The sequence below is a fragment of the Arvicola amphibius genome, chromosome 15 (genome assembly GCF_903992535.2).
Source record: "Arvicola amphibius chromosome 15, mArvAmp1.2, whole genome shotgun sequence".
Classification (NCBI taxonomy): domain Eukaryota; kingdom Metazoa; phylum Chordata; class Mammalia; order Rodentia; family Cricetidae; genus Arvicola; species Arvicola amphibius.
Window position 1 is genome coordinate 30,405,108 of NC_052061.1, and position 13,978 is coordinate 30,419,085.

Consider the following 13,978-nt stretch of genomic DNA (forward strand, 5'->3'; position numbering starts at 1 on the left):
GTGCGCTCCACCCCAGCCTCTCTTTTAATGTGGGTTCTGGGGTCACACTCAGGTCCTCCTGCTTGCATGGCCAAAGCTTTCCAAACTGGGCTACCTCCCCAGCCCTACACTTGCAAAACTTTGAGTCAAGGAGAAAGAGTGCTTTCCGACAAAACACAGGACATTGGCGGCGGCAGGAGGTGGGGGTGCTGAGAAGCCCACGAAGTCTCACACAACTGCAAGATACAGATCAATCATGGTTTTTATTTTCCCAGAAACCACCCCGAAGGGAAAACCTATGTCCACGTAATTGAAGCAATGTGACTTATTTCAGTACAGACACAATTATTCCCCTTCTCCATACAAAAAAAGAAGTCTGCCCTCCCAAGTGTCTGCCTGAGAATGTGGTATGGTGTGAAAGAACATGATCCTCAGCTACATGTTAGAGTAAATTCTCCAAAACTTCTCCCCAGGCTCATTCTTATTTATTCAACGTGTTCTTCAATAGTTTATTCAGCATTTAACAAATAGCTGTTGAGAGCTTATTGTGAGCCAGGCATTGTTCTAAGCCTGAGGGACACATTGATGAACAAGACAGGCATCGACCCTGCTCCCATGAGCTGGTACACTCAGATGGCATCAGAGCAAAGACCCAGTCAAAGGGTTCACCCGGGGGGGGGGGGCAAGAAGGAGTGTAAATGTCAGTTCCCAGAAGGACGACTTTTCAAGAGAGCTAATGGCATTCATTGTAAGGTTTCAAGAAGATGGCAGGAGGATGACACAGACCTTTGAGCTTGGCTTGCAGGCTCAATTAGAGAGGTCAGTATGTAGGCAAGCATGTGTCTGTACACAGGTACACATTATGTACACGAGCACATATAAAGTGTATGTGTATATTAAAAGTTTGCCCCTCTCTTGATTTTCATCAAACCTCTGTACACGTTTGTAGACCTGCTGGCAACTTTGTGACTCTGAGTGCTGACTTGGAGGATGGATCAATAGATGGCCCATATCCACCAAGCCCCTTGCAGGAGTTGGTATACATGCTTGAACCTTGTTTAGACATCTTTTTAAACAACTCCTCCTGAACTGATCTATAACAAGACCCGAGAAGCCAGCAAACATCACCTCCCAGTACTCACCCCAATATGAGATTTCCCCAAGTGGAGAGAAGGAGGCCTTCTGGGGAATTTTGAGGCAAAATTGTTTTAAAAATTGTAGAGGATTTGTCCTCAGTAATCTCTTTTTAGATCTTAGACCTTGACTTTCTCTTGTTCTCAAGGAGATCAAAAGATACCATTCCAACATACAGACCCCAGAAATCCCACCACTATGCGTATCACCCAGGGGTAGCCAGAACAGCACTCTAAAGACTCCAGGCTTCTGTTTTGCTGTCTGTGGATTCCTAACGTGAAAAAAAGAAGGGAGGAACAGAAAACTGGGAACTTACAGAAGAGATGAAAAGTTCAAATGATCCCAGGGGAAGAGACTGGACAGTCAGACAGGAAATTCAAGAAAGAAAGAAAAGGGAAACACAAAGAATGTGTGTGTCCCCCCCGCAGGGAGCAAGGTGGGGCCCCCTTCATGTGGCAGAGCCGCTCTACATCTGTTTGAAGTGTTGGAAGCTTTTACAAAGGGTGTGCTGGGATATAAATGGCCATTTCTAAAGCTCCAGATGCTTTTGGTCTGGAATTCTTGATGTTAGAACTCTCTGCTGTAATAGCACTTAGGACAGAAACATGCTTCTCACCACACCCAATGAAATATTTATCAGAAGAAAAGGAAAGGTGGAAAGGTCCCCAGTGGGGGAAAAAAGTTGCCCTGCTTCTGGTTAAATGGGAGTCCAGAGTAAGCACTGCCCCTGGGAAGCAGCAAGAGTCGGACTGATGCAGGAGACAGCATCCATCCCCCAGGGATGGGAGGGGGAAACCGCTGTTACCATCAGTGGTGCACCAGGTACCATTTGTATGACTTATCTATTGCTAATAGGAAACTACCCTCCAATCAGCAGCTTGCTAACATTTATTTCCTACAATCCCTGGAGGCTGGGCAAACAGCCATGACTTGGTTCAAGCTGTCTCACAAGGCTGAACTCCGGTATTGGCAAGACCTGCTGTCAGTGAAAGGCTGGACAGGTCAGATCTGCTTCCAAGTTCACTTTAACAGCTGCTGGCAGGCCTCCAGTCCTCCTGGATTTCTGGCTAGCGACATCCTTCTGGCCACATGGGCCTCATCACAGGACAGTTTAAAACAAGGCATCTGTCTTCCTCGGAGTGAGAAAGTAAAGACTCTAAGATAGGAGCCTTGATCTTCTTGTAGCCCAGACGTGGACAAGACCCCCACCACGTTTGCTGTATGTACTCATCAGAGGCAAATCGCTGGGCACAGCCCAAGAGCTCAAGAAAAGGAGTCCACAGGGCTGGAGCATGGCTCAGCAGTGAAGGGTGACCTTTCTTCTTCACCCCTAGAGCTCTGAGAAGTTGTTTTGGATCTTTTTTTTAATAAAACAGGAAGTGCAGAGGGCTGGAAAATGGCTAGTCAGTTCAGAGCATACGCTGTTCTCGCTAAGGATCTGAGTTCAGTCTCCGGCACCCACATCAGTTGTCTCCCAACCATCAGCAACTCCAGCTCCAGAGGATGCAACACCCTCTTCTGGACTCCATGGTCATCGTCATTCATATGCACAGGCCCCCACACAGACGTGTCTACACACACACAATCTGAAGATAATAAAAATGAATCTAAAAATGCATAAAGTAGGAGGTATAGTAAAATCTACAATTGTAGTGCTTTGGAGTGGGGGAAATCATCACCCACAACTTCGAAGTGCTCTGCGAATCACTTCTCCAACCCAGTCCTCCCTTTTCTCATCTGGGTGGTGTGATAACGATCATTCCTGCAATTAGGATAACTGATTATAAATTCCAAGAAGACTGCTGGATTTGGACTGGTTATCACTGATAGAGAAACACTCGTTAATGTTTAGCCTGCAGTGCTGTTAAACACCAAGATATCATTATCTTGTCTTCTAGACTTGTCTTCTAGAAAGTGAGGGAAAATGAAATCTTCAGATAATAAATAAGGCTGATGGCTTGAAACACAGAAGTCCTGAAGCGTGTGTTAGCCCAACAAACGACATCCAGAAGGAAGAACGCCTTCACAACACCATCGTATATGTAGAAATTCTAAGGGGTCTGAAAGCAAGCAAGTGGCCTGAGGTGCAGTGAAAGTGATATCACCTTGCATAGACCTAAAGAGAAAAGCTACAACTACAAACTGCCCGGAACAAAACCAAGAAGCAGCTTCTGGGCAGTTGGGCTGCCTAAGATTTCTTAGGAAAGTCGGGGCTGTGGCTCAGGCCTGGATGCTTGTGTAGATAGGACAGGAGGATTGTCATGGGCCTGAGGACAGCCTAGGCTGAAGGATGAGACTATATGTCAAAAAAGGATGAGCTATAAAAATCTACAGCCATAAGAAATGAAGTTGAGGCCATTTCTGGGTATATGTTCCAAAGAATCCAAGCCATCTTACTACAGAGACGTATGTATACCTATGTCTGCCATGGTGCTACTCACAATGACCCAGTTAATTTAACCTGCCTGGGAGATCATCAGTGGATAAATGGATGAAGAAAACTCAGTATATATTCACTGTGGAGTTTTAGACCGTCACAAAAACATGCCATTTGTAGGAAAAAGAATCAAACTGTAGAGATCATGTTAAGTCAATCAAGCCAGTCTTACAAAGACAAACACTATATACTTTTTCTAATATGCACAATCTAGGGTAGAGGTAGTAATGAAAATGAAGTGGGGGCTCTCAGGGGTGTGGGAGGGGAAACTGGGAGAGCTGGGAGCAGGGAAGAGAAGTACGACAGACCAGAAAGGTGGGCAAGGCTGACAGGCCATTTTGATTGTCAACTTGATTGGATTAAGAAAAAGCTAGGAGTTAAGGGAAGCAAAGGTCTGTGATGACACTTTCAGATGTGGTTAGATCACGAGAATTCTGCTCTAGTGAATCCCTATATGGAGTCATAATACGACATTGCTATCATAAATAGGATGGCATCATATTTAATATGATGACATTATTGGGAGGTGACAACGAAGGGTGTGTTCTAGCCTAATTGTGAGAAACAGACATGGTTAAAGACTCTGCAAAGAGTCTTAGCGGTCTCACAGCTTAACCTGAGCTCAGCCCAGCAATACAACTAAGATGCACTCAGCTGTAAGAAATGAAAGCACACACACACAAAAGGTGTCACATACCCATAGCAACTTTATTCATAACAGCCAGAAACCAGTAATAGGCTGGGTATCCCCACGAAGAAAAAGAAACACAAACTGTGATTTTTTTTTCATACAAAATGGACTGATACTGTTATAAAAATGAACAAACCCCTGATAGACAAAGAGACATGGAGAGAGAGCCTTCCACACGAGGCTTCACACTGTTTGGTTCCATTTTACAGGGATTTTGGGTACAGATGAAACTAATCTTCAGGGATAGGAATCATAACAGTGCTTATTTCTGTGGAGTTAGGGATGCCTTAGGAAGAGATAACAGTGAAACTCAGGAGTTATTGAAATGCCTCGACAGCGGTGTGCTTTACATGGTTATAGCTGTTAAAGTTGATTGAAATATGCCCTTAAGATCCATGCACGTCACTGGGTTTAAGTTAAACCTCGACTTTTTAAAAATCCAATCTTAGATTCTATTTAAGAAACAGGTAAGGTGGTTTTTCAATGAAATTAAAATACAGAGGACCTGGAAAAACGCAAACCATCTTGAAAAAGATTGTGATAATATGGATTTTTACTGCCTGATTTCAAAACTTAACAAAAAATTCTGACATAAAAACAATACTGTTCTTAGTGAAAGACACAGAGATCAGTAGGAGAGAGTCCAGGAAGGGCCAACCTTAGGTAACCAATTGATTTCAGTAAGGGCCCTGTGCTGGCTAGTTTTTATTTTAATAGATTCTTCTCTCCTACAATACATGTCAACCACAGTTTCCCCTCCATCCACTCCTCCCTGTTCTCCTCCACCACCTCACTCCCCCAGATCCACATTCCGCTGTTTCCTCTTCAAAAAAAAAAAAAAAAAAAAAAGCAAGCCTCCAAGAGACAACAGCCAAATAGGACAAAACATTATACAAGACAAGACAAAAATTCTCATATCAAGTTTAGATAAGGCAACCCAGTAGGGAGAAAAGAGTCCCAAGAGCAGGCAAAAGAGCCAGATATGCACCTACTCCCATAGCTAAGAGTCTCACACACACACACATACACACACACACACACACACACACACACACACACACACAAAAGTTAACAGCCATAACATATATGCAGAGGACCTGATGCAGCCCCATGCAGGCCCCTGGAGCTTATCTCTGTGAGGCCATATGTGCCCTGCATAGTTGATGAGGTGGGCCATGTTCTCCTGGTGTCCTCCATCCCGTCTGACTCCTACAGTCTTTCCTTACCCCTCTTCTTTGGGTTTTCCCAATCTCCAAGGGGAAGGACCTGATGGAGACCTCCAATTTAGACTCTCTCTCCACATAATATCCTGCTATGAGTCTCTGCACACACTCCATCTGCATCAGGAGGAAACCTCCTTAATGATGACTGGACCAGGCACTGATCTATGAGTATAGCAGAGTATAAGGAACCATTTGGGGTTTTTTTTGCTTGTTTGTTTTTATCCTCTTTTTGCATTTTTTTATGATTTTATTGAGCCATACATTTTTCTCTGCTCCCCTCCCTTCCTCTCCTCTCCCCCTCAACCCTCTCCCATTGTCCCCATGCTCCCAAGACCTCTCAGGTCTTTTTCTACTTCTAATGTAGATTAGATCCATGTATGTCTCTCTCAGGGTCCTCATTGTTGTCTAGGTTCTCTGGGACTGTGAATTGTAGGTTGGTTTTCTTTGTTTTATATCTAAAAACCACTTATGAGTGAGTACATGTGATATTTGTCTTTCTGGGTCTGGATTATCTCACTCCATATGATGTTTTCTAGATCCACCCATTTGCCTGCAAATTTCAAGATGGCATTACTTTTTTCTGCTGTGTAGTACTCCACTGTGTAAATGTACCACATTTTCCTTATCCATTCTTCATTCGAGGGGCATTTAGGTTGTTTCCAGGTTCTGGCTATGACAAACAATGCTGCTATGAACAGAGATGAGTACATGTCCTTGTGGCAAGATTGAGCAACCTTTGGGCACATACCCAAAAGTGATATTGCTGGGTCTTGAGGGAGGTTGTTTCCTAATTTTCTGATAAATCACCATACGGATATCCAAAGGGACTGTACCAGTTTGCACTCCCACCATCAATGCAGGAGTGTTCCCTTTACCCTACATCTTCTCCAGCATAAGTTGTCAACAGGGCTTTTGTTCTTGGTGTTCTTACAACTTATTTGTTTTTACATCTACTTGACACTAACTAGATTCATCTGAGAAAGGGGAACCTCAATTAAGAAAATGCCTCCATAAAACTAGGCTGTAGGCAAGCCTGTAGGGCATTTTCTTAATGAGTAATGGATGTCGGAGAGCCCATTGTGGGTGATGCCATCCCTGGGCTGGTGATCTACAAGAAAGGCAACTGAGCAAGTTATAAGGAGCAAACCAGTAAGCAACACCACTCCATGGCTTCTGCATCAGCTCCTGCCTCCAGGTTTCTGCCTTGAGTTCTTACCCTGACTTCCTTCACTGAGGAACTATGATGTGGAAGTGTAAACAAAATAAACTCTTTTCTCCCCAAGTTACTTTTGGCCATGGTGTTTCATCTCAGCAATAGAAAGAAACTCTAACTAAGATAGAACTTAACCCAGTTGTGAAAAAGAATAGTTTTGGTTTTGTTTTTTTTTTTCCTTTCATTAAATGAGCCTGGAACAGATAAATATCTACAATGTAAGAAAATGTGAACAACTCATGCCTCACATCATACACAAAAAAATTAATTCAGCACGAAACAGATATTAGCATAAACCACCAATAAAAATGCCAGAGTAAATCACAGGAGAATATCTTTGCAACCTTGAGGTAGACATAGATTTCTTCAGAATGAGAAGAACATTAATTATAGGGGGAAATCCTGATAAATTAGACTTTAACAGAATTCAAAAATCTCTTTATAAATAGTATGATTTATAATTTCAGAGAGCAAAGAAACCATTGCCTCCTGCCGAGTACCAGCCAATGAACCCACCAGCCACCAGCATCCAGTGGATACTTGCATCCAGTGGATACCCAATGTTCACACAGATGACCCTGGCTAAATTAAATAGACCAAAAATCAAACCCAAAAACAAACCCAAAAAACACTAACATGGGAAAACTAATAAGGATGGAGAAAATGAACTAGAGATGTGAAGAAGCTATGAAAGATAGGGAAAGAGTGATTAGAACACATTATATGCATGTATATGAAACTGTCAATGAAATAATATACTGTGTTTATGTATTATGTATCATCTTGAAGAAGGATAGGACGTGTAACTAAATAAAAATATTCACAATATACATCTGACGAGTTCTTGAATGTAAAACATGTAAAGAACTTCTCAACCCTCTGTTGTAGGGAGGCTGCTTGGCCCATTACCTCTAGTTTCTTATTGGCTAACTCTTACATCTTAATTTAACCCACCTCCATTAATCTGTGCATCACCATGAGGTCGTGGCCTACCAGCAAAGTTTTAGAGCATGTCTGTCTTTGGCAGCAGCTCCATGGCTTCTCTCTTTCACTGTGTCTCCTTTCTCCCAGCATTCAGTTTAGTGCCCCCCACTCCCACCCCCCATCAAGTACTTTCTGCCCTGCTCTGCGTTAGGCTCAAAGAAGTTCCTTTAATAACTAATGGTATCACAGCATGCAGAGGGGAATACCACATCAACCCTCAATCACAGAAAGGGCTCTGATTTTTTTTTTCTTTTCAAACTGGATCTCAGACTATGTAGACAAAGCTGCCTCCATCTCTGAAGTGTTGGCATTTCAAGTGTGCACCACTATGCTGGGTTGTCCCTAAGTTTTAAAAAGAATACAAAGATAAACAGCAGTTGAATATCTAGGAATGGCTAACAGTACATGGAAAGGAGGGAGCAGTAGCACTAATCATGAGAGCAATGTCAAAAACAAGATATGATCACACACACACACACACACAATGCTTGGCATTTAGCAGGCCAATGATATGAACTGCTTATGATATGATATGGACTTAGAGCAGTGGGGGCTTTCACAAGAGTACAGGATGGCAAAGCCGCTACAGAAATCAAAGTTTCCCATAAAGCTGAATTTTATACACAGTGTGACTCAGCAATTCCACTGCTCTGTATTTACCCACGAGAGATGAAAGCCTGTGCACTCAGACTTGAGCAAGAACATTCCCAGCAGCTTTAGTGAAGTGGGAAGAGCCCAGCTGTCCTTCAACAAGTGGACAGATGTGTGATGGAGCTGACATCACAGAGGAGAGTGTTATTCGCCAACAAACAAGAATCGATGGTGGATGCATGCAGCCACAGCATGAGCTGCAGTGACACCTTGTTTAAAAAAAAAGCCAGATACAAAGGTGCCCTGTGCCATTCAATACACATGAAGTGGTAGAACAAGCTAAGCTAATTTCTATTCAAAAAAAATCCAAGCAGTGCTTTCTCGAAAGCCTGGGAGAACAGGGACAGGAGGGATGAGAAGAAGAAAGGGGAGTATTGAGGGTGGGGGTGGAAAGTCGCTGTCATGGTAGGGATGTGAACTTCGTGGCTGTACACATTTGTGGAAACTCATTAAGTGTGGCTCTTGAAAAATCTATGCACTTCTCTGGATAATAATTACCTGTCAATTTAATAACAAAGATATAACATTTTTACAGGAGAGATGAAGGTGAAATCGTGTGCACCAGGGTGAGAAAATACCACTAGTCGGTTAAGCCATAATTAACAGCAGGCAGGCATCAACGAAAGATGCCCAACTATGTTGAACTACTTGTTTCTTTAACATTTGTGGGTGGGTTGGTTTTTTTTTTTTTTGCTTTTTGTTTTGTTTTTGCAAATGGTTTATTTTTAATGTTGCCTGTGATTGTGTTAAGCAGCTCCTGTTTTTAAAAGCAGGCTTCTTGAAAGAAACTAATTTTCTAGCAAGGCCACAGCACTGTCCTTGAGTGTGGCCATTTGGTTGGTCGGATCCTAGGGCAGGTATAACCTATCACCTATCCAAGGTCCAAGGAACCAAGAACGAATGGGTGACTACCTCAGTGCTGAGCTGAGAAGTGTGACAAGAAACAACAAACAGGATTGCTCTAGTCTCAGTTTGCACTCAAATCCTTCCTATGTTAGCTCAGTAAATTGGGCCTTTGGTATGCCCCAGCCTTTAGTTCCCCTGCAAATGCCATACATAGATACGATGTATCAAGAGACAATTAAGAAACTTTCATACTTGATAGAGGAAAAATTTTAATCTAATTGTAGACCAGGGACCAGGCATTCTCACACACACACACACACACACACACACACACACACACACACACACACGCAGAATGTTATATAAAGGGAATGTAGGGTAAGCGACTTTACTCAGTGTAAAGATGGCTGGTCTCATCTTTCCTCCATTTCTTTCCTTAGGCCTGAAAGTGACCAAAGCAGACCTTTAAAAAGAGTTTTGCTAAGAGGGCTCAAGTCCAAGAAGAGACAAACCATTTTGGTGTAGGAATTCCGCTGAAACTCTCCGTGAGGAGCCCCTGTTGGCAGAGAGGGAGGCTGCCTGGTCTCTAAGATGCTCCATTCAGGAGGTCTGAGGACCCGCTCCTCACTCTTCTCTTATTCGGGGTGATAACTGTTGTGCCCTGAAGGCCGCAGCTGACTGAAAAAGGCTGCATCTCAGAGTAACAAGTGAGAGATGTAATGCACTTAGAGGAGAGGAAAACAAAACAAACTGAATCATCAAGCCTAGGCTTTCTCTTAGCCACTGCAAAGTGCTGGGTGCAAGAGTTTGCCTTCAAATGCCCACAACTGTTATGAAGTTGGCACACGCCACGCCTGTTATTCTCACTGCCATCCTGCCAGAGGATGCAGACCCCTTCTGTAGGGGTCGAGGAAGCCCTGAGTGAATGATGTCCGAAGTGAATGTGCATTTTTGTGAAGGGCACCACCATGTCAAGGACTCCAAGGCCTCAGACCCTTGGGACAATTTACAAAGCCATTCCGCATTTGGTCCAAACTCAAGCAAAATAGCGAACATAAGCACGATGAGGTTCCGGATTGCAGTGGTGCTGTGATAGCAAACTCCCACCTGATCCCAGCTTCCTTGTGCATGTATCAGTTCCTGTCCCTGCTTCATTCCCTCACTGGCCCTAATCAGGGCTCCAGGTGCCAACCTGCTCTGGCTGCAGCTCCCTTCAGTACCCAAAATGCGACCACGAGTCCCAAGTATGAGCTTCACGTGGGATCTACTTAGTAATTCAGAGTTTCAGGCCACACCTCAGAACTACGAAAACAGAATCTGCAGTTACAGGTGCTCTCTATGTGATTCATTTGTGCCCTGAAATTTAAGAACATCTGAGCTCGTTTGTTCTTAAGGAGCATCCATCTATGATTTGCTATATTGTATGCACTGTTCCATGTGGTTTACACAAGGTAATAGATTTAACCTTCTTCACACTCTTCAGATACAGGTGTCCCCATGCTGCATAGACACTTTCTCCAAACTGAAGCATTTCTGGCCCATAAAACTCAGAAAACAAACTTCACAAAGCTGAAAGTTGCAAGAGTCACAAAGGACCCCTCCCCTCCCGGGGTTATAGACACAATGAACAAATGCTAGGGAAGTAGGCTCTGACCAGACGAGCTGCTCAGAGGAGACTCACTGAGCTGTGGGGCTGCCTGAAAGGCACACAGAGGACCCTAGGGAGCCAACCTGAAGGAGTCTCCAGCCCTGCCATACTGGGGTCACCCGTGCTGGCATGGGCTTAGGTGGTGCATCCCTGCTCCTATAAGTAACCCCTCACCCATGCCCCATCAGTAACCCAAGGAAATCTCATTGATTCACCAAGTTGGATTTCTATGCAATGGTTACTTTGCTCTGTTTGGAGCTCTCTTTCTGGAGTGCACAAACGTGTGTGTGTGTGTGTGTGTGTGTGTGTGTGTGTGTGTGTGTGTGCATGCACACGTGTGTATGCTTTATTTCTCTCCATGGAAAAGTCTGTCACAAAATAAGTAGTCACCTCCACTTAGGTAAAGAAAACTGTGAGCCCAGAGACGGGAAGTGACTTAGCCATGGCCACACGGCTGACCAATAGCAGAGTATCTGAGCTCTGACCCACTCCATATTGCTAAACAAAGGATTTAAAGAAATTCCCACCCTAGACTGTGTGCCTAGTTTTTCCATCGAAAGTCAAATAACCTGAACATATACTGAGCAATGCCTACTATGCTTACATTTTATAAACCCCTCCCGGGGGATCCTTGAACTCATAACATTGTTAACAGGAATAACTGGTTCTACAGTGTTGAAAGTATTAGTTTAGTATTGACTTATATAAACCAATAAACCAAACTACAAATAATAGCGACCATCACTATCTTCGTTGGAGTTCCTGATGTTGCGAAGAGACACCACCATGATGGCAATTATTATAAAGGAAACCATTTAATGGGGTGTTTTACATTTTTAGAGGTTTAGTCCATTATCATGATGTTGGGACAGGGCAGCCTGCAGGCAGACATAGTGCTAGAGAAGCAGCTGAGGGTTCTACCTCTTGCAGGCAACAATAAGTGAACTGTCTCCCTGGGTTTAGCTTGAGCAAAGAAAAACTCAAAACCCACTTCCACAGGGACACCCTTCTGACAAGGTCACACCTCCTAATAGTGTCACTCCCTTTGGGGGCTCTTTTCTTCCAAACCACCGCAATAAGTATTGCAATGTCATCCCAGAAACTCTCATCTCTGCCCGCCGAGGAATTAGCGGAATCTCTAGGCACATGTTACTCAGGAAAGTGATTCTGAAAGATGGTGTATACCACGACGTCCATGCTTCTGATCACTCTGTGTCACCTAGGGCCACATGCTAGACCAACTGCTTCCTGTGAGAAACTCTGCTTATCCTGATAAATGAACTTGTGAAACCCCACTGTGTAGGAGTTACAGAATGTCCAATACGTTCCTAGGCTTGAATTCTCTGCCATCCTCTCCAGTGCTGGATTTTGATAGCAGACTTAGACAGAAGCCAGGATGGCTTTTGGCACCATGAACACAACACTTACGATGTGTGTTACCTAAAAATCTATCCCGTATTATTATGTAGGAAAGTTGTTCGTGCTATACTTCCTTTCTGTCTTATTTTAGTAAATATTCCCTGAGTATTATAGCTACTAGTATTTTATGTCCTCTATGTTTGGGCAAATGGTTGAGGGAGAGAAAGGGAGAAAGAAAGAATCTTGATATGTAGGTCAGGTGGTCTAGACCTTGTGACCTTCCCGCCTTGGCTCAGCTAAACTCTCATTTCTAAAGCAATGACAATTACTACAAAGATTCAGTGTGATGACAATTATGAGATAACTGGGCACTGTTTGGCACCACTATTTACCTAACATATTATAGCCATCTCCTGCTGTTCGGGTCTCCTCTCCCACTTCCTGCTGAGACAAAGAGAACACTTAAACCACAGCTCTGCTTCCATGGCAGTGATGTCAGCAAAGCTCACTGGAACCATTCATTAGAGAAGAAAATGATTGCAGAGGGAACAGTCACCAGCCAGGGACAGAGGACAGTGACACAGAAAGATTTCATTTTAATGCAGGACAAAAGGTCAGAAGAACAAAAAAGGAAAAAGTCAGACTTAGTAAAATCTGATCTCCTGACAATTTTTAAAAGGATTACTGCCAGCACTTCTGCTGCTAAATGAACTTTCTACTCAGAAAAACTCGGGGTTAGAGGAGGTGGAAAGGGACTTCACTTAGCTTATTATCTGTATTTAAATAGAAAGATCAAGCCTGAAGTCAAAGGACAAGAAAGTTTAGCTAATGGACATTAGGAAATTTTCTTGGGAGAAAAGATAAGCATAGTTTTCAAGTCTCATGTCCTCTCTATGTCTTTTAAGGAATATAAAAAATGTGGCACTCACACAAGACAGCAATTTCATCACTGTATAATTTCAACAAGAAACATTGTGAGGTTGATATCCATATTTCTTTTCAATGTGTCTTCATTAAGCACCCACTGTGTGCCCAGCCCTGTCCTGAGAATATCTCATTCGGAACTGAGAAGGTGGCCCGATGGCTGAAGTGCTTCCTGGGAGAGTGTGAGAGTGGGAATTAGATCCCAGCACCCTCATAAACACCAGGAAGGAGCGGCAGCCGCCTAGAACCCTAGTGCCCCAGAGGCAGAGAGCACCGAGATTCGAGATCCGTGGAGCACCCTGGCTAGCTAGACTAGCAAAGCAGTGAGCTCTGTCAGAAATCCTGCCTCCCGCTAAGGTGAGAAGAGGTGTGCAGAGACTAAAGAACTCATCTAAGATGAGTAGATCAATCATGGTCCTGGGCCTAGGTCTAAAATCTAACTCCAAGTAATGTTTATAAGAAGATTTCTCAGCATCTGAGAACTGAAGGATGTAATTCCCTCCGCTGAAGCGCTCACTGTCTCGTACTCTCTCTCCTACTACCCCGATGAGCTCTGGCCTGCCTCACTTCACCTTGAACTTCAAGTGCCAGTCCGGATATCTTCTATAAGCTTTTCCTGATTCCATATAGGATAGTTTTCTATGTATGACCTCCAGAAGCCTGTGCGGGCATCTGTTCTAACAAAATCACAATGTGTTATAAATATTGACTTGTCTACCCATGGTCGACATTGGACCACAAGCTCCCCAAAGTCAAGAGTTAACTATGATTCATAGTTCTACCCATAGAACCCGACATCAATGCCTAATGAGGAATGGGGATGGGCAAACGAGGGGATTAGGAAGAGACTCAGTGGAAGGAAGGAGAAATATATGGAGGTAGAGAGGGA